This window comes from Rattus rattus, chromosome 6 (assembly GCF_011064425.1).
Source record: "Rattus rattus isolate New Zealand chromosome 6, Rrattus_CSIRO_v1, whole genome shotgun sequence".
Lineage (NCBI taxonomy): Eukaryota > Metazoa > Chordata > Mammalia > Rodentia > Muridae > Rattus > Rattus rattus.
The window spans coordinates 95,802,376-95,826,236 of NC_046159.1; positions in this window are offsets into that span (position 1 = coordinate 95,802,376).

Genomic DNA, 23,861 nt, shown 5'->3' on the forward strand with positions numbered 1-23,861 from the left:
ACGGGAACACCCAGAGCTCCCAGGGACTAAACCACCAAAGAGTATACACGGAGGTTCCATGGCTTTAGTTACATATGTAGCAGATGATTGCCTTATCTGCCATCAAGGGGAAGGGAAGGCCTTGTCCTGTGGAGGCTTGATGCCCCAGTATAAGGGGATGCTAGAGTAGGGAGGCAGGTGTAGGTGAGTGGGGAGAAGCACCCTCAGGGGGAAGGGCACAGGCATGGGATGGGAGGTGTTGCAGAGGGGAAACCCAGAAGGGAGGACACCAATTGAAATGCAAACTAATAAAATGATTTTAAAAAAAAGATAAATGAATAATATATTTGACCATAAAGCAAGAGTTTAAAAGTTATGATACTACTAACTGATAATTAATACAAAACTGTACACCCCAGGCAAAGTGAAATTAGACAAAAAGTAATGAGAAACACATCACTCTGAATACAAAAGAGTATTTGATGTTGTTATTCTCACCTGTAATTAATTGTATCAGAGACCACAAGAAGCAATCTTGAGAAATAAGTACAGAGGTGAAGACAAAGATCATAACATACTGCATATCAAGGATGTGAGAAAAAGATGTAGCAGGAAAATTATAGCATTCAATATTTAAAATAGAAAATAAGAAAGGCTGAAAAATGATGTTACTAAGATAAGATAGGTCAAGCCATCAAACAGAAAGATAAAATGGTGTGAATCAAAGCAGGACCAGTACTGCAAGCAAAGGCAAAGTAATTATTTGCCCACCCGAAATTGATTATTAGACAACGTGTACTAATAAAATTAAAACTAAAATGAATACAAATTGTTTCCTGTAGTTCTGTAAGTTCTTTTGAAATGCATTTTAATTATGTACTCGGGACACAGGTAACTGTAGCACTAATGTTTCTTTTTGTTATTGGGTAATTTATGTATTTACCCTCCCGTGCCCCGTGCCCCTGCTTCTAGGAGGATGCTCCCCCTCCCACCAACCCACTCCCACCTCAACACCTAGGCATTCCCCTACACTGGGAAAAAGAGCCTTCAAAGAACTAAGGGTTTCTCCTCCTATTGATACTAGACAATGCCATCCACTGCTACTTATGCAGCTGGAGCCATGGGTTCCCCATGTGTACACTTTGAGTGGTTGTTTAGTCCTTCCAAATGGAGAAGTTACAGAAAGGACTGAAGTTGTTTGCAACCCCACAGGAAGAACAACAAGTCAACCAACCAGACCTCCCCCCAACCAGAGCTGGATGAAACCAACAACCAAAGAGTAATCACAGAGGGACCCAGGGCTCCAGCTCCATATGTGCAGAGGATAGCATTGTTAGCTAGGGCACCAATGGGAGGAAAGCCCTGATCCTGTGAAGGCTCCTTTCCTGTCTAGAGATTGCCTTGGTGTTGAGGTTTCAAGTGGGTGGGTGGGAGGGGAGCATCTTCATAAACAGGGGAAGTGCGAGGGGTATGGGAGAGGGGAAAAGGATAAATTCTGAAATGTAAATACATAATATATCCAATAAACAAACAAACATACAAACAAATAAATAAATGGATTTTCCTGTTAGTTAAAAAAAAGCTCCTAATGTTATTAACTATGCTTACTGAAAGAAAATTCAGAGAGAAGTAGGATTTTAGTCAATTAATTAACTATTTTCATATTTTTTAATGCTTTCCAATGTTCTCTCCAAGTTCATCAGTACCAAGTTTTCTTTCAAGTATATTATAAGGCCCCAGGATTCCTTTGAATTTAACTTTTATTTCCAAGTATATTTTAGTGAGTTGTTTCCCCTTTTTTCTCCAATGTTTCTTTATATTGTTTTGAAAAATGCTTCCATCCCGATTTGTTCATTCATTCTACATCATGATCTAGCAACCCCTGCCCCTTAGACCCCCTTCATAGCCCCTCCATTCATCAACAACCCTATCCTCTGAGAATGGAGAGGGGTACCCTGACAATATAACTACCCCTGGCATGTCAAATCACATCAGGACTAGAGTACATTCTCTCCCACTGAGGGCCAGACAAAGCAGCCATGTTATGGGAATTCAGGATCAATAGGCAGGCAACAACAGCCGAAGGAGCCTCTACTCCAGTTGTTGGGGGACCCTCATAAAAATCAAGCTGCAAATCTGCTACATATCTATGGAGGGGGTATGTCCAGGCCTTGAAGGTTGTTTGGCTAGGGGTTCAGTCCCTGGGAGGCCCCAAGAGTCCATGTTAGTTGACTCTGTTCATCTTTTAGAGTCCATATCCCCTCCACATTCCTCAATCCTTCCCCCAAATAATTCCCTTGTTCTCCTCTTTTTTATGGACTTTAAGAATTTTCTTGTTTCAAGATATTAATGTGCATATATGTACATGTGAAATTTACCCTGATTTCAACAACCTCATGGATTATTTGAAGTTGGAAATTGCTATTATTAGAATATTAATGTAGAGTCTTGTTTGCAAGATATCATATAATTATATTATTAAAATGTAGAATACTTTAAAATTTTAAAGAGGAACATCATTACAATTTTCTATTGATTTTTCATTAATTATAGAACAATTGTAATATATACAATATAAGTTGACTATCACTCCAAAGGCAATATGTCTATTTTATAGTATATAAGAAGAAAAAATAAGTCTTTATTAGAGAGTATTTAGCTGGTTCTGAAAGTATTCCTTTGTATTTAAAAATGACAAAAATACCAAAGGTAATACAAATCGTATAGGTTCACAGCATCGCCAATTTGCTTTAGTGAACAGCTGAATGACTGTGTCACTAGGAAGTTTAATTACAGAAAAGAGACACAACGTTGATTGCAATGTTAAAAGATTATTAATAGAAAACCCAAGTAGGTCAATGCTGGACTTCTGATCCATGGAACCTAACCACAATAATGGCCTCTATGCACTGATAAAATTTCAGTAAAGAAAAAGACTGAAAAGACTAACAACTAAAAATATCAGAAGAATTTGCAGATATGGTGGAAGAAGGACAAACCAAGTGATAGAGAATAAGAATTTTAATATGTTTCTCTTGGTAATTGGTAAATTGGGCAGAGAAAATCACTAAGAATAAAGGACCTTAATCATGCAATTAAATCAATTTGATCTAGTGATAAGTGCACACATTACAATCAAGAACAGAGATTCACCTCAAGCATGAAAAGAACACTTATAAAAAATTGACCACACACTGTGGTATGAAGCAAAATGTATCATGTTTCAAAGATTTATGTAGAAAGTACTCTTTCTGTACACAATAAGTCAAATTAGTGATCAATTACCATGCTCATAAAGATAACCAGAGGATGACAGCTGCTTGGGAGAGAAGCTAGGATGTAATATCTTGTAGGTTTATAGTGCAAGAATTTCATGGAAAAAACAATTATGAAATATTTGAGTATAATGGAGTTAATTTTTAAAAAAGATATCCCAGAACTACCTTCCCCTATACTTGAAAATCAGGAGCAATAACAGAAGTATATCTTGTATGACAACCATAGATACACGTCTAAATTAGCATGAACAATATAGAATAAGTGAGAAATCTCATCGCATAACATCAGGTAAGTGTCATAAAGTACTTGAGTTTTGTCCTAAATTGAAGGAAACTGGAGAAACTTTAAAAAGGGAAGTAAGAATGTTGACTAAAAGTTTAGTAAGATTTAACACATGCTTTCATAGGTTCTACTCATTTTGACTCTCCCACAATGTAAAGATTAGGAGGAAAGTATGTTAATGTGCTGTGGTGTGATGTGAGCTAGGAAGATACCCCTTTCAATTCACCCCTCTCTGCCTGTGGCAGGCTGGTTGCTGGCCTGAGGGTCAGGAGAGTGTCCAGGCCCCTCACTGGCACAGCTCTGAGGGAAGTGGATCTCACTCTGTGACTGGACAGCATAGCAGAGCTGGCCCTAGTGACAAAGGAGCCAGTGAGCCAGCCTGGGCACATGAAAGCAGGAAAGTCGACTTTGCCCCTTGCTGGCTGCTAAGTTGAGTGAGCTAGTGAGACAGTGCTGGAGAGCTTGCCTTGGTAGTGCAGGCATAGTTAAGCTGACAGATGATCAATGAAGCTACCTCCCAGGCCCAAATCTAAGGCTTTGAGTTGACCTACCCCAGATTTTACCTGATATATGGTCTGCTAGAGCACAGGAAGGCAATGGTTCTATAGAGAAAAAGTCTCTCTAGGACACATCATATGGCAAAAAAGATATCTGAGTGGGTCCCATGAGGATTCATATAGGTACATAACAGAAGCCAGAGGCCTTGAAGCTGAACAATGACCCATTGCATTGAACACTTGCAAGTAAAGATGTGTGGAAGAAAAGGTACACTGTAAAAATATAAGTGTACTATGCGGCATGCTACAACACTAAAACTTCCACATTTAATTTTTTTCTATTTTATTTTATTATTTTATTTTATTTTGGGGAAGGTTGCAAAGGTTGAAGATAGATATAAAGTAAAGGGGAAAGGTGTGGCATTGGGAAGCATAATGTGAAATTCACAAAGAAGCAATACAAAGTTTTTTTTTTTTTTGAAAATAAAAGAATAGTTTAAGAGACTGAGAAGATGACTAGAGTTAAAGGACTTGATGCATAAAATTGAGAACCAATTTAGATCTCTAGAACCTAAGACAGGCCAGGTGTAATCAAGCAGAGGCAGTGAGGTAGAAGCCCCTCGGAAAGGTGTAGGCTGTGGAGGGCACTCTGGACTAAAAAGAAGAAACTGCCACAATATATAATGTGGAAAGCCATCCACAAAAGAAATGACTTAACTTCATGTTTCCATACATGCCTGCACATATTGTCTCTTCATTCCCACACATATGAACATACATAACACAAGAATGCACAGGAGATATACACTTAGAGAAAGGGGGTGGAGTGAGAAAGAGGAGGAGGAGGAGGGGGAAGAGGAGGAGGAAAGTAGGAAGGAGGGAGGAAGGAAGGAAGGAAGGAAGAAAGGAAGGAAGGAAGGAAGAAGGAAGGAAGGAAAAAAGGAAGGAAGGAAGGAAGGAAGAACGAGAGGTACACAAGCTTTCATTCTATGGCTTCTAACCCTCAAGAGACTTAGGACCCCAGGGAATGGGGAGGTCTGGTGTGATGGAGAGGTTTGGGACATTCTCTTGAAGATGGGGTGTGTGATGTGGAGCAGTTGGAGGTTGGACTTGGGGTCTCATTAAGTCTGGACTGTAAAAAATGATTAAAGAATAAATAAAGAAAGAAGGAAGGAATGAAGGTACAATCAAGATGTATTTCACACTTAGCAATGAGACTAAATCTGGTAAACCTTATTATTTATTTTTTGAGGTATGATTAGTATAGTATAGTATAGTATAGTATAGTATAGTATAGTATAGTATAGTATAGTATATGATTAGTATACACACACACAATAGTTTAAGGAAAGAGTAGTTCAAAATTGTCGGCCTGAGAATAATCTCTGCAACTTCCCATCAAAAGCAGAAGCAGATAACTTCTACAGTAACGGAAGCCATGAGGCGGTCTCACAGAGCTAGCTGGTCTCACAGAAAATGGTGGGTTTTAAGAACATCATGTGTTAGGTGACAACCTTCTGCAACTCCAGTCACAGAAAATCTGGACCCCTAATTCCTCTGTGGTTTTACCCATACACATGAGAAATACATGAATGGAAACAAGCACCCACACACAGCTTTTAAAAATTACGTCTAGTGTCTTTAGTACAGGAAGGTAATCACATGCTACCAAAGAAAACATAAGTTTCCAAGCCAAACGCTGACCTGTTGATCTACAATGGTGTGCTGCCTGCAAATAATATGTGAGGGCAATGGTGCCTGGCTTGTGGGGAGTAACCAACCAATAGCTGATTTGACTTAAGGGCCCCGTCATGAGGCAGAATCCATATGATGATACTGTTTGAGTGACAAAAGAACAAAAGTTTAAAACAGATGGCCAAGGAACTAGGGCCAAACCCAAATAATGTGGGTCTAAACAAGAAAAATGATGAGAAGCAAAACAACAACAGAAATGCAGTGGTGCAATGACGCGTAATTACACTGTACTATTATCCTGTACTAAGAGATCGGTGACTTGCTTTGTCGTCATCAGAGATGCATCCTCCTGTAGCAGATGGGAACAAATGGAGGGACCCACTCAGACATTATACAGAGAATGAGAGATCTTATCATCATCCCTATATAAGATGTCTCCATTAAATCCCTCCCCTCAGATCACTGGGGACCCTACATAAAAGGAGACAGAAAGAGTATATAAAGGCAAGAGAGGATGTAGAACAACAAAAAAATCGAGGCCCTCTAAATTAACATGTGTGAGGCTCATATGAACTCACAGAGTGAAGCAGCTTGCGCAGGGCCAGCACTGGTCTGCATCAGGGTCTCTGGATATATATTGTGGCTTCCAATGTAAATGTTTTATATAATTCTTGAGTATGCATCCACATGGGTCTCTGATTTTGGGGCCTTCTCTTGGGCTCTTTTCCTTTTGTTGATTTATCCTGTCAAATGTTCATGTGATAAGTTTTTTTAAATCTTTTTTATATTTTATTTTATTTTTATATTTTATTTTATATTTTATTTTGTTATACATATATGTGTGTGTATGTGTGAGTGTGTGTGTATGTTTGTTTGGTTACATTTTTTTTCTTTTGGTGTGCTGCTTTATTTTGTTTTCTTGATTTGTGGAGGTTTTATTGTTGTATTGGTTAATATTTGGTTGGTTTCGTTTGTTTTTTTTCTTAGTAAGAACTTAAATTTGGATGGGTAGAGATGGGGAGAGAATCTGGAAGGATATGAGGTAGGGGAGAAGAATATCATGAAAATATATTTAAATTTAAAAATCGTTTTAAATGGTTTGGTTGTGAGCCTAGTCTTTAATGTCTGAGACATCTGCCTAGCCCTAGAAATTGCTTTAAATAGTAAAAGTAATAAGATAAATAAAATAAAAGTAAAACTATATAAAATAAAATGTAATAATAATTGAAATGAATAAATAAATAATTAAAAATATTGCAGTTAACATTTAATTTTCTGGCTACAGGGCCAGTACCCTTCTGTTACCAGTCAAGGCTTCCAGTGCAGGGACTGGGACACAAACGCAGCCATAAACCTTCCACCTACAATTTGTCCTGCTTGCAAAATGTACTGGCACAGAACTTCTGGGAGTGGCAAACAATCAGTGATCCAACTTGAGGCCCATCCCATTCAAGAAAGCCCACACCTGATGGTGCCTGGATCATCAGGGACCCAGGAGCCTAGGATAGAACCAAAAAGAACTGGCAAAAAAATAAGAGTCAAAGAAATAATTTACAACGATATTCTGCTATATTCATGGATCTATTCCTAGACTAAGCATCACCAGAGAAACCCATAGCCAAATTTTAAGCCCAAGCTCCAGAAACCCCAGGGAAGGAAGGACAGGAAGGATTGTAGAAGGCAGAAGAGTCCCAGACACCATGAGAACATCATGGCCTACAGATTTCACTAAGAAAAGCTCGTAAGGGCTCATGAAGACTTAAACTACAGTGGCAGAGCCAGTGTGGATGTGAGCCAGGGCCTCTGCATATACGTTAGGGTGGTGGAGGTGGGCGTTCTTGGGGCCTTCCTAGCAGAGGAAATAGGGCTTGTCTCTGACTTTTTGCTTGTCTTTTAGACTCTTCTCCTCCTAATGAGTTGCCTTTTCCAGCCTTGATACAAGGATTTGTGCCTAGTCTTGTTGTAATTTGTTGTGCAGTATTCGGTTGAGATCCCTGTGTGTGGCCTATTCTTTTCTGAAGGGAAATGGATGAGCAGATGATTTGGGTGAGAGGGGGGTGGCAGATAACCTGAGGAGTGCAGGGATGGGAAATTGTGGGAGATATAATGTATGAGAGAAGAAATTTTAAAATTATGCTTTTATTGGGAAAAAAACATTGGATCTTCTAGTGAATATCAGAAATTTTATGTTGGATACATTTAGTTTTGATAAATATTAAATATTGAAATTAATATACTGAATGGGCAGTTGGAAGAAATGGAGTGGGATTAAAGAAAGAAGCTTGATAGACATTAATTCGTGGGAGGAAAGTTAAAAAGACTCAATCTTATTTAAAATTGCTGATATAGATGATAAAATTAAGGGATTGTATATATCAACAGGAAAAGAAACCCAATGATTGACTCCTATAGGGAATCAGTACTGACCTTCCAGCATAAAAAGAAGGCATAAAACTAGAAAGTTATGACCACAGGTCGGTCAATCAGAGTATAATCAAATACCTATGGTAAGTCTTTTATTTTTAAGTCTACTAAAATGAAACAATCAAAATATATTTGTTTAATATGCATTGTAAGGGCTCAATTGGACTCAAATTTTGTTTTTTAAAAGTATGAATCAAATTAGCACAACAAGACAAGATACACAGTTCTACACAGACATCAAGGGAAGAAAAGACCATCTACGGAAAAAAAACTGTACATAAGAGAAGATGGACAACTTGGGCCGGGGACCTTTCAGTGAGATCAACGTTGTGAGAGTTTCCTGTGAAGAGTTTTAAAGCTGTGATTTTTCAGAGCTCAGTAGCACTGCAGTACATTTGTTCAAAGAACTATTGATGTTGGGTTCTCCGAGAAGGCTCTAAATAGAGAGCATGTTGGTTCAGGTGTCATATGGGGCAGACCCCTTCTTTCTGGTAACCTCCTGTCAGATGTTACTCTATCTACATTACAGTGGTATCAGATCTGAGGAACTTCACTGTGGGTGTATTAAAAGGGTTGTCATTGGGGAACTCTAGAGAATTTATTCCCGCGGGTCTTCATACACTGACAGCTGCTCCATAGATGGTTCCCATCTCTTTGAAATGGGAAGGCAGAAATTCCTTTGGTACCAGACATCCTGAGAGCCATTAGCTCCTGCTGTAGAGTCTTGCCAAACATGCCTTGGATGACTCCTCAGTGGGTTCAACTGCTCTGTGGACAGTGGTGGCATATGGGTTTCAGTTTGAGAAAGATACCCTGGTGGTGCTTGTGGGTAAACTGGAACATGCAGAAAACCTCTGCAACTCCATTTCATTCTTCTCTAGAATTCTTTTTCAAGTAATTTGAAATGAAACCTGGGCTAGAACAATGGGCCTTCACCACACCAGGAGTGTCAAATGAAATAAAGAGCAACATGGATGGTTACAGGATGATGTGGAGGTGCAGATTTCAGAAAAAGAAGGTAGGATATTGTGAGGGTTCATTAATCTGTGCTCATGTCTTGAATTTTGTTCTGAGGTAATAAGGATCTAGAAAACTTTGGGAAGGAGGATCAACCAGTATCATGTTTAAATGCTAAAAAGTAGGGAAAAGCTTCAAACTCATTGGTATGGGAGACAACTTCCTGAACAGAGCACGAGTGACTCAGGTTCTTACAATTGATACATGGAACCTCACAAAACTGAAAATTTTGTGTAAGACAAAGGACACAATCATTAGGACAAAAGAGCAGTCTACTGATTAGTAAAAGATCTTCACCAACTCTACAGAGGGCTAATATCCAAAATTTATAAAGAACTCAAGAAGTTAGACACCAACAACCTAATTAAAAATGGGGCATAGAGGAAAACAGAAGAATCCGGAATGGCTGAGAACCACTTAAAGAAATAGCCAAAGTCCCTAGTCATCAGGAGAATGAAAATGAAAACCCCTTAGAGAGTTCATCTTACACACATCAGAATGGAGAAGAACAAAACGCAATGACAGCACATGTTGGCGGGGATGTGGAGCCAGGGGAACACTCCTTCCTCCATTGCTGGTGGTAGTGCAAACTTGTATAACCACTTTGCAAATAAATTTTCTCGGAAATTTAGGAATAGTTCTACTTCGAGATCCAGCTATTCTTCTCCTGGGCATATAAGGTGCCAAACTATACCATAGATACATTTGCTCAACTATGTTCATATGAGTTTTATTTGTAAGAGACAAAAACAAGAAACAACCTAGATGTACCTCAACTGAAGAATGGATAGAAAAATGTCGTACATCTACAAAATGGAATATTATTCAGTAATTAAAAATAAATCATGAAGTTTTCAGACAAACAGATCTAACTTGAGAATTTCATCCTGAGTGAGGTAACCCAAACCCAAAAGGACATTCCATTCATGGTATATGCTCACTTATAAGTGGATATTAGTTTATATAAGATACCCACTCTACACTCCACAGACCCAGAGAAGCTAAACAAGAAGGAAGGGTCAAGTAAGGATGACTGGATCTCACTTAGAAGGGGGAAAAATAGGAGCTTCATGGAGAGATGGAACTGGGTAGGAGAGATGATGGGGAGAGGAATGGTGGGTTTTTAGGATCAGGAGTGGGAGAAATAGGTGAGATGCCATAGGGCCATGAGAATGAGTGGAAATCTGCAGTTGTCCAGAGTACTGAGTCTCTCTCTCTCTCTCTCTCTCTCTCTCTCTCTCTCTCTCTCTCTCTCTCTCTCTCTCCTCTCTCTCTCTGTGTGTGTGTGTGTGTGTGTGTAGGAGTGCATCTCGAGGATTGAACAAAGACCTGGAATATGGGAGACTAACAAGAATCAGTGGGTGTAACGTTAGCTGAGACTCACAACAGTGGGGATATGGAACCTGAAGAAACCGTTTCATAGAGTCTGGCAGGAACAGCATTGGAGCAATAGGGACATCAACCTAACTACAAAACACTGAACCCAAAATTTACTCTGATTACAAGAAATGCTGGAACTGGAATGGAGCAGCGACTAAGGAAGTGAATGGCTAAGCAATAACTACTCAACTAGAGATCCATCCCATAGTCAAGCACCCATCCCTGATGCTATTAATGATACTCTGTTACCCTTGCAGATAAGAGTCTAGGATGGCAGTCCACTGAGAGACTTCATCCAGAAGCTGACTCAGACAGATGGAGAGACCCACAGCCAAACATTGGATGGAGTTCTTTTGTGGAAGACTTGAGGAAAGGATTCAGGGACTAGACTCCACAGGAAGAACAACAGAGTTAACTAACCTGCATCCTTGGGGCTCTCAGGGACTAAACCACCAATTAAAGGATGTACACAGGCTGGAACTAGGCCCCTGGCATATGGGAGCAGATGTGGAGCTCTGTTTTCCTGTGAGTCCCAAACAACTGCAACAGGGGCTATCCCTAAAGCTGATGCCTGTCTGTGGAATCTGTTCCCCTAACTGGGCTGCCTTGTCTGGCTTTAATGGTAGAGGATGCGCCTAGCCCTGTAGAGACTCCAGAGTAGATGAATACCCAGAGTTGGAGGCACTCCATTCTCTCAGAGAAGGAGAGGGAGATGGAGGGAGGTTCTGTGGGAGGGAGACAGATATAGGGATGTAAAGTGCATAAAAAATAAGTAAGACCTGGTGTGAGTGCTCCCTGGGAGATTCTGCCAGCACCTGACCAATGCACATGTGGATGATCTCAGCTAATCACTAGAATGAGCTTGGGGACCATGGTAAGTGAGGGAGTTGCTGGAAGGACTGGAGGAACTGACGAGAATTGCAACACCATAGGAAGAACAATGTTGGCTGGCCAGATCACCCAGTGCTCCTAGGGACTAGACCACCAACCAAGGATTGTACAGGAAGGGATCCATGGCTCCAGATATACTTGTAGTAGAGGATGGCCTAGTCTGACATCAAGGGGAGGGGAGTCTCTTGGTCCTGTGGCTAGGTCCTGTGGAGGTTTGATGTCCCAGCTTAGGGGGATGCTGGAGGGGTGGGCAGGAGAGGGTGGATGAGTGGGGAAGCACCCTCATAGAGTCAAAGGGGAGGGGAGAAAGGGCAGATGGAATGGAGTGGTTGTAGAGGGGTAACCAGAAAGGGGAATATCATTTGAGATGTAAACAAATGGAATGATTAATTAAAAAAAGAAAGAAGATATAGAAAACATATGCCTTTATGGAAAAACAATATAAAACAAAACAATACAAAACAAAACACAATGACCTATGAAATCATACTTGCTAAAATGAATGACCAAGAGGAAAAATGAAGCAACTGCTGGTAAGGGTGTGTTGGAAAGGACAACTACACACTGAAAATGAGGTTTTAAACAAGGTCAATCATCCTGGAAAATAAAATAGAAATTGCTCATGATATTAAAAACAACCATCATAAGATAAAGAAATCCTATTATTAATTATATATCCAAATGTGAAATCAATAAATCAAGAGACAAATATAATCTCATGTTCATTGAACTGTTCTTCAATATATCTGTAAGGTGGAATCAGTCTGAAAATTCATCAGCAGATAAATGCCTAAAGAAAATATAATATACATTCATAATTGAATTCTATTTAGCCTTAATAAGGAAGCAAATCCCATCATTCATGACTGGGATAAATTTGGAAGATGTATCTTAATATAATTAAGTCACACATAGAAAACACAAATGATAAATCGTCTTATTGTGGGACAAATTTGGTTCATAGAAGTAGTTGTTAGATATCATAAATAAATAAGTTGTCAGAGCTTTGCGCACAGGAGGTTGAAAGATACTGGCAAAATATATTTGGGTAAGAGAATAAGAACTTTGAGATATCTGTTGTAGTATAGGTTTGTTATGGCTAGGCATAGTGAAAAAATCACTAAAATATTTAAATGTTTTTCCATAAAATTTAAGTACACCTACCAATGCATTTATGAAAAAGTGAATTTAATTTTTTAAATAAAAATATAGTAAATAAAAATATAGTTAATCAATTGAAAATTGCAGTCAATATTGTATTTTATATGGAATACCAGAATTTTACTTTGGACGCATTAGGTAATTTATGTATATTAGTTATTCAAGTTAACATACTAACTAGTCAGTTTTAAGAAACAGAATAGAATTAAGGAGAGAAGTTTTGGGCATAAACATAAATTGTGGAGATAAAAGTAAGAAAAGGGTATGCAAATCTGTTAAGATAAATGGTAAAACCAAGATTCTCTATATAGGGACAGGGAAAGATGCTGAAAACTTGACTATTAAGAAAAGTACTTACAGTCTAGCATAGAAAGAAGTCATGCAACAGAAAATTACAACTACAAATGAATAAATCAAATTAAAGAACATAGTCAAACACACATGGAAAGTCCAATTAAGTTGTAGCATGGATGCTGTATTTGGTAAATTGAAGATTACTGGAAACTTAGAGTTCAGATTCACAATGGTATTTTCTGTGAAAGCTAGTGACCTGTCCTCTCCTTCCTCCATGAGGACTCTAGGGTTTTCACTAGATCTTCAGGCTTAGCCACATGTGCTTCCACTTGCCAGGTTATCCTGCCATTATGTGTATACTTTTAAATGTACTATTGGATCAAGTGTGCTAATGATTTATTGAGGGTATCTACCATCATGCACATCAGTGATTTCAGGCTACAATTTAAATTACTTATACTAGTTTTCCTGTTATAAAAGCTAGAAAAAGATTTAAAAGGGGGGGAGCATTTAAGCATTCCCTTTTTAGTTCTTTAATTCAGGTAAAGTGCATTGTTATCAACTTGCCCTGTTTTTGATATAATCTATCACTGAAACTACTTGGTCTGGAGGCTTCAATTTTGGTGAAGTTTTTATGATTCCCTTCCTTTTAATGGTTCTGTTGAAGACTGCTATACTTCCTTGATGCAATCCATACAGATTTTGTATATATGTATAATGTAAAATACAAAATTAATCTATATATAGAGAGATATACATATGCACAAAAATATATAGAGATAGATCAATTTTGGATTTTTGCATTGATGTTACTTTTTTTATAATTCTCCTATTGTTTTATTTCTGAGATGGTCATTGCATGTCTCCTGATATTTTTCTGATTTCATTATTTTGAAACTTTTGAAATTTTTTTATATTTTATCATTGGCAGTTTCATACACATATATAATTAATTTACTCATTTTCACTCCTTCCCACACATTACACTAGCTCATATTTTTTTTATTTCTTCTTATATCTAGATGCTTGACTTTAGATGAATTTATTTTTCTAACGACCCAAATCTGAATTTTCTCAGATTTTTTCCATGTTTACTTTTCTGTATTTTATTCATTTCTCACCCTACATTTCTGAATTGAAACTAGGAGCTAACTTTGGGCTTGATTTGTTCTTTTTCTAGGCTTTGTGTATAGTCATAGGCAGTGAGCAATCTTTTCTGTGAATATCAATGATGCTAACACCAAAATTCCCTGTCAGTGTTATTTGCAGTTTCACTTCTGTTCTTGGGTGCTGTGATCTCATTTAAGTTTCTCAGGGTATCTTCAAATATTTTTTAACACTTGAATCAATGGTTATTTCAACATATTGAATTTTATATGTGTTAATATAATGTTTTTATAAACTTCTTGATTTAACTATTAGTGATACTGTGTTTCCTTCCTCTTCACTGAAAAGATACATGGAATTTTTTCACACTGTTAGGAACTGAGAAAACTATTGATAAGTGGATATTAGCCCAAATGCTCAAATTACCCCAGATGCATAGAACACATGAAACTCAAGAAGGATGACCAAAATGCAAATGCTTCACTCCTTCTTTAAAAGGGGTATAAGAATACCCTTTGGAGGGAATAGGGAGGCAAAGTTTAGAACAGAGGCAGAAGGAATACCCATTCAGAGCCTGCCCCACATGTGGCCCATACATATACAGCCACCAAACTGTCAGAACTGGTTATAGATCTCATGAGAGACACAGCCAGAATACAGCAAATACAGAGGCGAATGCCATCATTAAACCACTGAACTGAGAATGGGACCTCCGTTGAAGGAATCTTAAAAAGGACTGAAAGAGCTTGAAGGGGCTCGAGACCCCATATGAACAACAATGCCCACCAACCAGAGCTTCCAGGGACTAAGCCACTACCTAAAGACTATACATGGACTGACCCTGGACTCTGACCTCATAGGTAGCATTGAATATCCTAGTAAGATCACCAGTGTAAGGGGAAGCACTGGATCCTGCTAAGACTGAACCCCCAGTGAACTAAACTGTAGAGGGGAAGGCGGAAATGAGGGGAGGATGGGAGGGGAACACCAATAAAGAAGGGAGGGGAGGATTAGGGAATGTGGGCCCAGAAACCGAAAGGGAATAACAATCAAATGTAAATAAGAAATACCCAAATTAATAAAATGAAAAAAAACTTAAAAAAAAAAAAGGTGTTTTCTTAAATGATCTGCCTTGGCAAATTTTTTGTGCTTTTGGAAAGAAGGTCCATGCAGTTGCTGGAAGTTTAGAGCATGGATGACATAAATAGATACACTACTACTATTTTGTTTATCGTTTACTACTTGATATTTTTTATTATTTTCTCCCAATCTTTATTTTGCTATGTTTACCTTATTTGCAAGTGAAACTGTTTGCTTTCTTTTTGTTCATATATTTTAGGGTTTTCTTTTGTCCCTCCATGATACCTTTCAACTAATATAATTTTAAAAAAAGTTTGCTTTGTGTTAATAACAAATTAAACAGAAAGTTTTATAGTTTCAAGACCTCTATGTTACTACTAGAATTTACTTCTTTATATTATGTATCTATTAAATCTTTTTCCTTTTCAGTTACTGTGTATACATTTTATTTAATAGTTCATGCTAAAATATGTAGTAATTGCTGTGCTAAAATGCCTGAATTACATTTTATATCTACTCTGTCAAAATTCATGATATGTGAATTTTCTATATGTTCATGTAACTATAGCATTGCTTTTCTTCAACTTCAACAAATTTTACTATTATTTTGGTGTTTACATTGGTGATTATTTCTCAACACCATACTTTTCCTAACACAATCTGTATCTCCCATTCACTTTTAAGGAACTGCTTATTCCAAAATGTAAATTTGTTTTAGATTAATTTCCTTTCATTATGTTATAGGAATCCTTCCAACCTTTCAGGGTCCTCATTTCCCCATTCTGAAACACAATGATGGTATTATGCTGATTAACTTCAACCTGACAAGTCCCCTTTCTCCTTTAAACTTATCTCTGTGTCTATTCATTACCATGTCTCAATACATGGCTCTTTGGGTTCAATTTTTAGGAGTGTTATGGCCTTCCTGATTTGTATATTTATGCATCTTTCCTTATGTGGTGGAATTTTTAGAAAATATCCTGTAAAATATGACATTAGCATTTTTCCTCTCTCTTTTCTTTCCATAAATCTGTAACATACTACTTTCTGGTATCTGTTGCTCTTAAGCTGCAAATTAAATGACCAGATGTCAGTCTATTGAAAACTCTCATCTGCTTTGTTAATTTGCTGTTGGATTTTCCATTGAAACCTTTTTATTTATTTTTGCCATTGTATTACTTAGCGCAGTAATTACATGCCATTTCTGTTCATATATATTTTAGTACATTCTTAAATTTGTTCATAAAATGTATTTGTGATTTACTTTAGGTTATATGTTCAGCTAATTTAGCATTTTACTATTTAAAGCTGTTTACAAGAGAGTAATAAATCTCCATTTCTTTTAAACTTTTTTTCTTTAAAACTTTCATTAAATATATTTCTTTATTTTTACATCTGTGTATTTGTCTGTGTACCATATCCTTGCCATGCCAGAGTTTAGTGGAGGACGTCAGATCCCCTGGAACTGTGGTTATAGATGATTGTTAATAATGCAGGCACTAGAAATTGAACCCAGGTCTTCCAGAAGAGCAGTTGGTGCCCTTAACCACTGAGCCATCTCATCAGCACCAACATATATTACATTTTGATCTTATTCACGATCATCCTTCAACTTCTCCTAGAGTCATCCTCCCTTCCTTATTCAACCAACTTTGCATCCTTAAAACAACAAAAAACAACACTAATTTTCACTTGTATTGCTTATCTACACTTTAGTGTATGATCTTCCTCTGCAGTGTGGTCTATTTTTTTCCGGTTAGACCCTTAATTATACTCTCTTTTCTTCCTCCAGTATTTAATTAACAATAGCTCCTGAGCTAAAGATGGAACTTTATGTAGGTTGACGTCAAGGTGATACATGATTGGACAATAGAGTGTGGGGCGGGGACAAAGGTTTTGCAAAGCTAGGTAGAGGAGGAAGGAGAGAGATCAAAATGGAGTCTACTGAGGAGGATGGTTCAGTTTGGATGAACTATATCGATTTTATCTTATCCAGGTAGGTGATTTATATTTTTATCAATTGGCAGTGAATTTATTGTGTGGATGAATTGTAGATTGAGATTTTAACATATAAATCTAATTACTAAGTTATAAGTTTTTGGAACTTTGATTTTACTGGGTAAAGGAGGACAGTGTGTGATAGAAATGACTGAAAGGCAGTTGGAGCATATGGATCTGTTTTGTTGCCCCTCCCCCCAGTCCCTCAGTGAGAACATGCAGGGCCCGCAGAAAGAAATGTGTGTGTGTGTGTGTGTGTGTGTGTGTGTGTGTGTGTGTGTGTGTGTGCCAGGCATGGTAACTACTGTGTAGGGGACCACGGGGAGAGGGTGGCTAAAAGGAAGACAGCCAGGAGTGGGCAGCTTGTGGCAGAGTAGCAGCCGTGGATCTGGCTCACAGGAACTGAAAGAAAATGGTCTTTTTTAATTTTATTGCAACAACTTTATACTGACCTCCTTACTCCATGATGAAACTTTCCAAATTGAGCTTACACAGGCCTTGTGTGTTTCATTTTAGCTACTTTGAATTGATGTATACTAAACCCTGCAATATATTGAAAACACTGTTTCTTTGTAGTTATGAATGTACCATCTCTAGTTTTCATAACCTTTCTGAGCCCTCTTTCATAAGGATCCCTTGGTCTTGGTAGGAAGGATGTGTTTTTTGAAGTAGGAACTATAAGGGTTCCTTGGAAAGTCAGTTGGATGGTGTTTTGCTGGGGGAAACATGTAAATGAACTTTTCATTAAAATGGTCACAGGTGTGAAAGGCTAAGGCAGATTCCTGAAGTAATGTTTAGCTGAAGCAGACACAGGAGAAAGGAAGTTCTGGTAAAGCAAATACATGAAAGGACACTTGAAGTATTCTTTGCTAGCAACACTCATGCACAGATGGGAGTTGCTCCAAAGAACCTTTCTAAACAGGTCTACTTCCTCCCAGCCCATATCCTTTCTTTTTACTACCTCTGGTGGGTGGTGAGCTGCATAGGAGGCGACTCAAGCAATGGCCAGTCAGAGCCTGACCCACATGTGGCCCATACATATACAGCCACCAAAACTAGCTAAGATTGATGAAGCTAGAAAATATATGCTGAAAGGAACCGGATATAGATCTCCTGAGAGACACATCCACAGCCTGTCTAATACAGAAGTCAATGCTAGCAACAAAATACTGAACTGAGAATAGGACCCCTTTTGGGGGAATTAGAGGAAGTATTGAAAGAATTGAAGGAGCTTGCAACCCAATAAAAACAACAATACCAACCAAGCAGAGCTTCCAGGGACTAAACCACTATCGAAAGACTATACACGGACTGACACAGAGCTCCAACTGCATATGTAGCAGAGAATAGTCTTGTTGGCTACCAGTGGAAGGGGAAGGCCTTGGTCCTGCCAAAGTTGGACCCCCAGTGCAGGGGAATATGGTGAATGTATAGGAGGAATACCCGTATGGGGGAGGGGAGGGCGTGGGGACTTACGGACAGGAAACTGGGAAGGGGAATAACGTTTGAAATGTAAGTAAAGAAATATGTCTAATAAAAAAATTTAAAAAATAAATAAATAAATAAAAGAAAAAAGTGTTTAAGATCCATTATTAAACATAAGGCTTGAAAAAAAGATAGTTACGTACTCTGAAGTTTCCAATTTTATACATGACGATAAAGTTTAGGGTCTCTGTGCTAATCACCATGTATGGCAAGAAGAAGCTTCTATGTTGAAGATTGAGAGATGAGTACCAAAGTAAGTCACTAGGAGTCTGTTTACACTATGCTAATTTTACATAGTAATACTTATTGCTTCCCATTTGGTACTATATTCTGTCTAGCCACAGGTTCTTGGACCAAATATTGGTGTCTGATATGAGTTGAAATTTGTAAACCATCCTGAAATTTAAGCACATTCTTATAGTGCTCCCCCCTTGTGCCTGTCTCTGCACTATAGATTACAATACTACATATGATGGCTGATCTCATTGAGAAAGGAAGTTTTTCCTAATGGATTCCTTTCTCAACCTGATCACTCTCCTGTGTATTAGAGTCACTTTAGTAAAATCTTCACACCACTGATAACAGTATACTGAAATACACAGTATTTCCACAGGTTTCTTCTTAAAGAAAAATATCTACAAGCTTATTATATGGAGAAAGTACTGATCAGTATTTAAACAGAAAGTTAACTTCTGAATTTTCTTTATATGTTATTATGCTATGTCTTAATCCTTTTGAATTTTTGTTATTATGTAATTGTTATTTGTTCCCATGTAATTGAGTCTTAAACATACTACAGAGACAAAGATAGCCTTGAGTCCCTGACCTTCCTGCTTCTACTTCTCAAATGATGAACTCAGTCATACACAGTCAAGCCATTTTCAAACATTAAGCACTTAATTAAATTTGGATTTCTATTCGAATGTTTGTGCTAGTTAAAAGGCCAACTCAGAGGAGACATGATCAAGTAGCTCTGCCTTTCATTCTACCTGCCAAGATCTTGGAAGATCCAAACAGAAGTGAGCTGTATGCTGTCCTCTGTCTTCCACTGTCAGGATGTCAGCTCTATCTGCATTCCTGTGTAGGCTCATTAAAGCCCCAAGAGCATCTAGGCCCAGGGTTTTATCTGATCCTTCCTCCAGGAGTCCTGCTGGTGGCATCAGAGTTATTAAGCAAACACCAGTGACAACCAGACGTTTAAAGGACAGCACAAGAACACAATCTGCAAATGCCAGGATGATACAATACCACCATACCCCAGCTTTTCTCCGTCAGCAAGCCCCAGATAGCCTAACACAGATGAAGCAAAGAAAAAATGATCTCAAATTCAATCTTATTTTAGTATTTATTTATTTATTCATTCATTCATTCATATCCTGGATGCTGATCCTTTCCTCCTCCCAAAGTTCTTCACACCATTCACCCTCCCCTTCAGCTCTGAGCAGGTGCACCACCTCACCCCCCAGCATCTTCCCAACCATGGTGCATCAAGTCTCTACAGGATTAGGCACATCTTTTCTTTCTGATGCCAGAAAAGGCTGTTTTCTACTACATCTCTTCTGCAGATCTCCAACCAGCCATGTATGCTCTTTGGTTGGTGGTTTATGCTCTGGGAGCTCCCAGGATTCCTGGTTAGTTGGCATAGTTACTCTTCCTACATTCCCTGTCAATCCTTCCCCTAACTCTTCTACAGGGGTCCCCAACCTCAGTCCAATGACTAACTGTGAGTATCTGCATATGTCTTAGTCAGCTTCTGGTAGAACCTCTCAGAGGACAACCATTTTAGGTTATCTTCAAGCACAACATATCATCATCAATAAAAGTGTCAGGGTTTGGTGCCCACCCATAGGATGGATCCCAAGTAGAGCTGATCAGTGGCCAGCCATTCTTCATTCCTTCAGTCTCTACTCAAATTTTGTCCCTACATTTTTCTTTTAGGCAGAAACAATTTTGGATTCAATATTTTGAAGGTGGGGTGGTGTCTCCAACCTTCCACAGGCAGGACCTAACTAATGACTGGAGGTAGTCTCTTCAGATTCCATATCCCCACATTGGGCATTTAACCTAAAGTCAACCTCATTGAGTCCTGGGTGCATTCCTCCTATCCCAGGACTTTGGGGCTTTCTAGAGGGGGAGCCCTCACTCCCACTGCTGGCAGCTTCATATTTCCATTCATTCTTCTGGACCCCTTGATTTCACTTCTGTCTGCCCACATACCTGATTCTACCCTACTTTCCCCTTTCCCCTCTCTTCTCCCACCAGGTTGTTCCCTCCCCCTGTCTCCCCTGATTATTGTGTTTCCCTTTGTGGGATTGAAGCACTCTCCCTTGGGTTTTCATTCTTGTTTAACTTCTTAGGGTCTGTGGCTTATATCATCAATATTCTATGCTTTGTGGATAATAACAAGATATCTATGACTATATACTAAGCCTGTCCTTTTGGATCTTATTTTGGGCCTGTCCTTTGGGTCAGTATGATATTTTCTAGTTCCATCAATTTGCCTGAAAATTCATAATGTCCTTGTTTTTAATAGCTGAATAATATTCCATTGTGTAAATTAAACTCATTTTCTGTATCCATTTATCACTTGAGCGACATCTGGGTTGCTTCCAGTATCTGGCTGTTACGAATAAAGTTGCTATGAAGAGAGTGAAGCATATGTCCTTATGGTATGATGGAGGATCTTTTGAGTATATGTCCAGAAGCAGTATAGCTGAGTCTTCAGATAGAACTATTTCAAATTTTCTGAGGAGCTCCCAGATGGATTTCCAGAGTGATTATACCAGTTTGCAACCCCACAAGTAAAGAAATAAGTAAATAAATTCCATAAAGGTATACAGGAAAATACAAACAGGTGAAGAACATGAATAAAAGTGTTTAAGAACTGAAAATGGAAAATATTAAACAATATACAAATTGAGGCAATATTGAATATGAAAAACATAGGGTAAAAACAGGAAGTAGAGACATGAGCATCCCCAACAGAAAACAGTAGATGAAAGAGAGAATCTCTGGTATATAAATATGATGGAAGAAATCAATACATCTGTAAAAGAAAATATTAAATCTAAAAAGTTCTTAACACTCAACATATAGAAATTTTGGGACACTATAAAAAGACCAAAGTTAAGAAAAATAAGAGTAAAAAAAGTAGAAGATTCCAAGCTTAAAGGACCATAAAATATTTTCAATGAAATCATAGAAGGAAATTTCCCAGCCTATGAGAGAGAGAGAGAGAGAGAGAGAGAGAGAGAGACACACACACACACACACACACACACACACACACACACACACACACACACACATATATGACTCAAGAAGGAAGGTGGAATAAATACTCTATTACTCTATTACCCCATAAAATAGATTTTCAATGAAAATAATCAAAAGAGATGTGAAGGACACTTTATACTCATCAAAAAAAAATCCCCAAGATGCTATTTCAATTTGAACATTTTTGTCCAAAATGCAAGAGGCACCCACATTTAAAAAAAGAAAAATCACCACAGCTTAAATCAAATATAGGACCCCATACATTAATAGTGAGAAACTTTAAAACACAACTCTTACCAATGGACATGTCATTGAGAGAGATTCAAAAGAATATTCATTTTTCTCAGCATCTTGTGGAAATGTCTCCAAAATTGCCTATATAGATGGTCGCAAAGCAAACCTTTAACAACAACAGAAACAACAGAAAGCCTACAGACTAATGAACAACTCTCTATTAAATGACTGCTGTGTCAGAAAAGAAAAGACTTTCTAGTATGCAAAGAAAATGAAGGCACAGCATACCCAAACTTTCAGGACACAACGAAAGCATTGCTAAGAGGAAATTTCCTATCATTAGGTGCCTTCATAAAGAAATTGGACAGCTCTCATTCTAGCAACTTAAAAACACATCTGAAAGCTCTAGAACAAAAAGAAACAAGCACATCCAAGAAGAGGAGATGACAGGAAAAATCAAAGTCTGCGGTGAAATTAATAAGAAACAGAGAACAATATAAAGAATCAAAGAAACCAAGAGCTGGTTCTTTGACAAAATCAACAAGATAGACAAAACCTTAGCTAAACTAACTTACAGAGAAGAGAGATAATATCCAAGTTAGCATAATCAAAAATGAAAACAGAGAGATAACAATAGACACTGAGAGAATCCAAATAATCATTAGGTCCTACTTGAAAGAACTGTATTCCACAAAGTTCAAAAATTTGAAGGAAATAGATGACTATTTTTGATAGATACCACTTACCATTCAAGATTAGGTAAACTAGTTCAAGATGCCTATATCGTTTAAGGTTTAGCAACAGTCATCAAAAGTCTCTTGACCAAAAAGAAAAGCCCAGGGCCAGATGACTTTAGTGCAGTATTCTACCAGACATTCAAAGAAGAGCAATACTAATACTCCTTAAACTCTTCCACAAACTAGAAACAGAAAGAGTACTGTCAAATTCATTCTATGTGACCCCAGTCACTCTGATACCTAAAGCAGAAAAAGACTCAAAAATGGAAGGGAATTTCAGATCAATTTCCCTTCTGAACATTGATACAAAAATACTCAATGAAATACTCACAAACTAAATCCAAGAACACATCAAAAACATCATACACCATGATGAAGTAGGTTACATCCCAGATATGCAGGGATGTTTCAATATAAGAAAATAAGTCAATGCCATTCATCACAGAAACAAACTGAAAGGAAAAACACATGATAATCTCGTTAGATGCTGAAAAATTCTTGGACACATTTCACCATCCCTTTATGTTACATATTTTGGAGAGATCAGGGACATAAGTGCATCCCTAAAACAATAAAAGCAATACACAACAAGCCAATAGCCAATATCAAATTAAATGAAGAAAAACAGGAAGCAATTGCACTAAAATCAGGCACAAGATAAAGCTTCTCACTCTCTCCTTACATCCAATATAGTGCTTGAAGTTCTAGCCAGAACAATAAGACCACCAAAGGGGATCGAAAAATAAGTATCCCCGAGATTGAGCAGAGCTTTGGGGAATGACCAACTAATGACTGATCTAACTTGAGACTCACTCCATGTGAAAGAGCCAACCTCTGACATTCTTCCTGATACATTGCTGTGCTTACAGAAGGGAGCCTAGCATAACTGTCTTCGACCAGCAGCTGATGAAAATAAATGCAGCAATTCACAGCCAAACATTGTGTGGAGCTTGGGAATTCCTGTGGAGGAGTTAGGGGAAGGATTAAGGTGCCAGAGGGGTCAAGGCGACACAACAAGAACTACAAAGTCCAATCACCTGAGCCC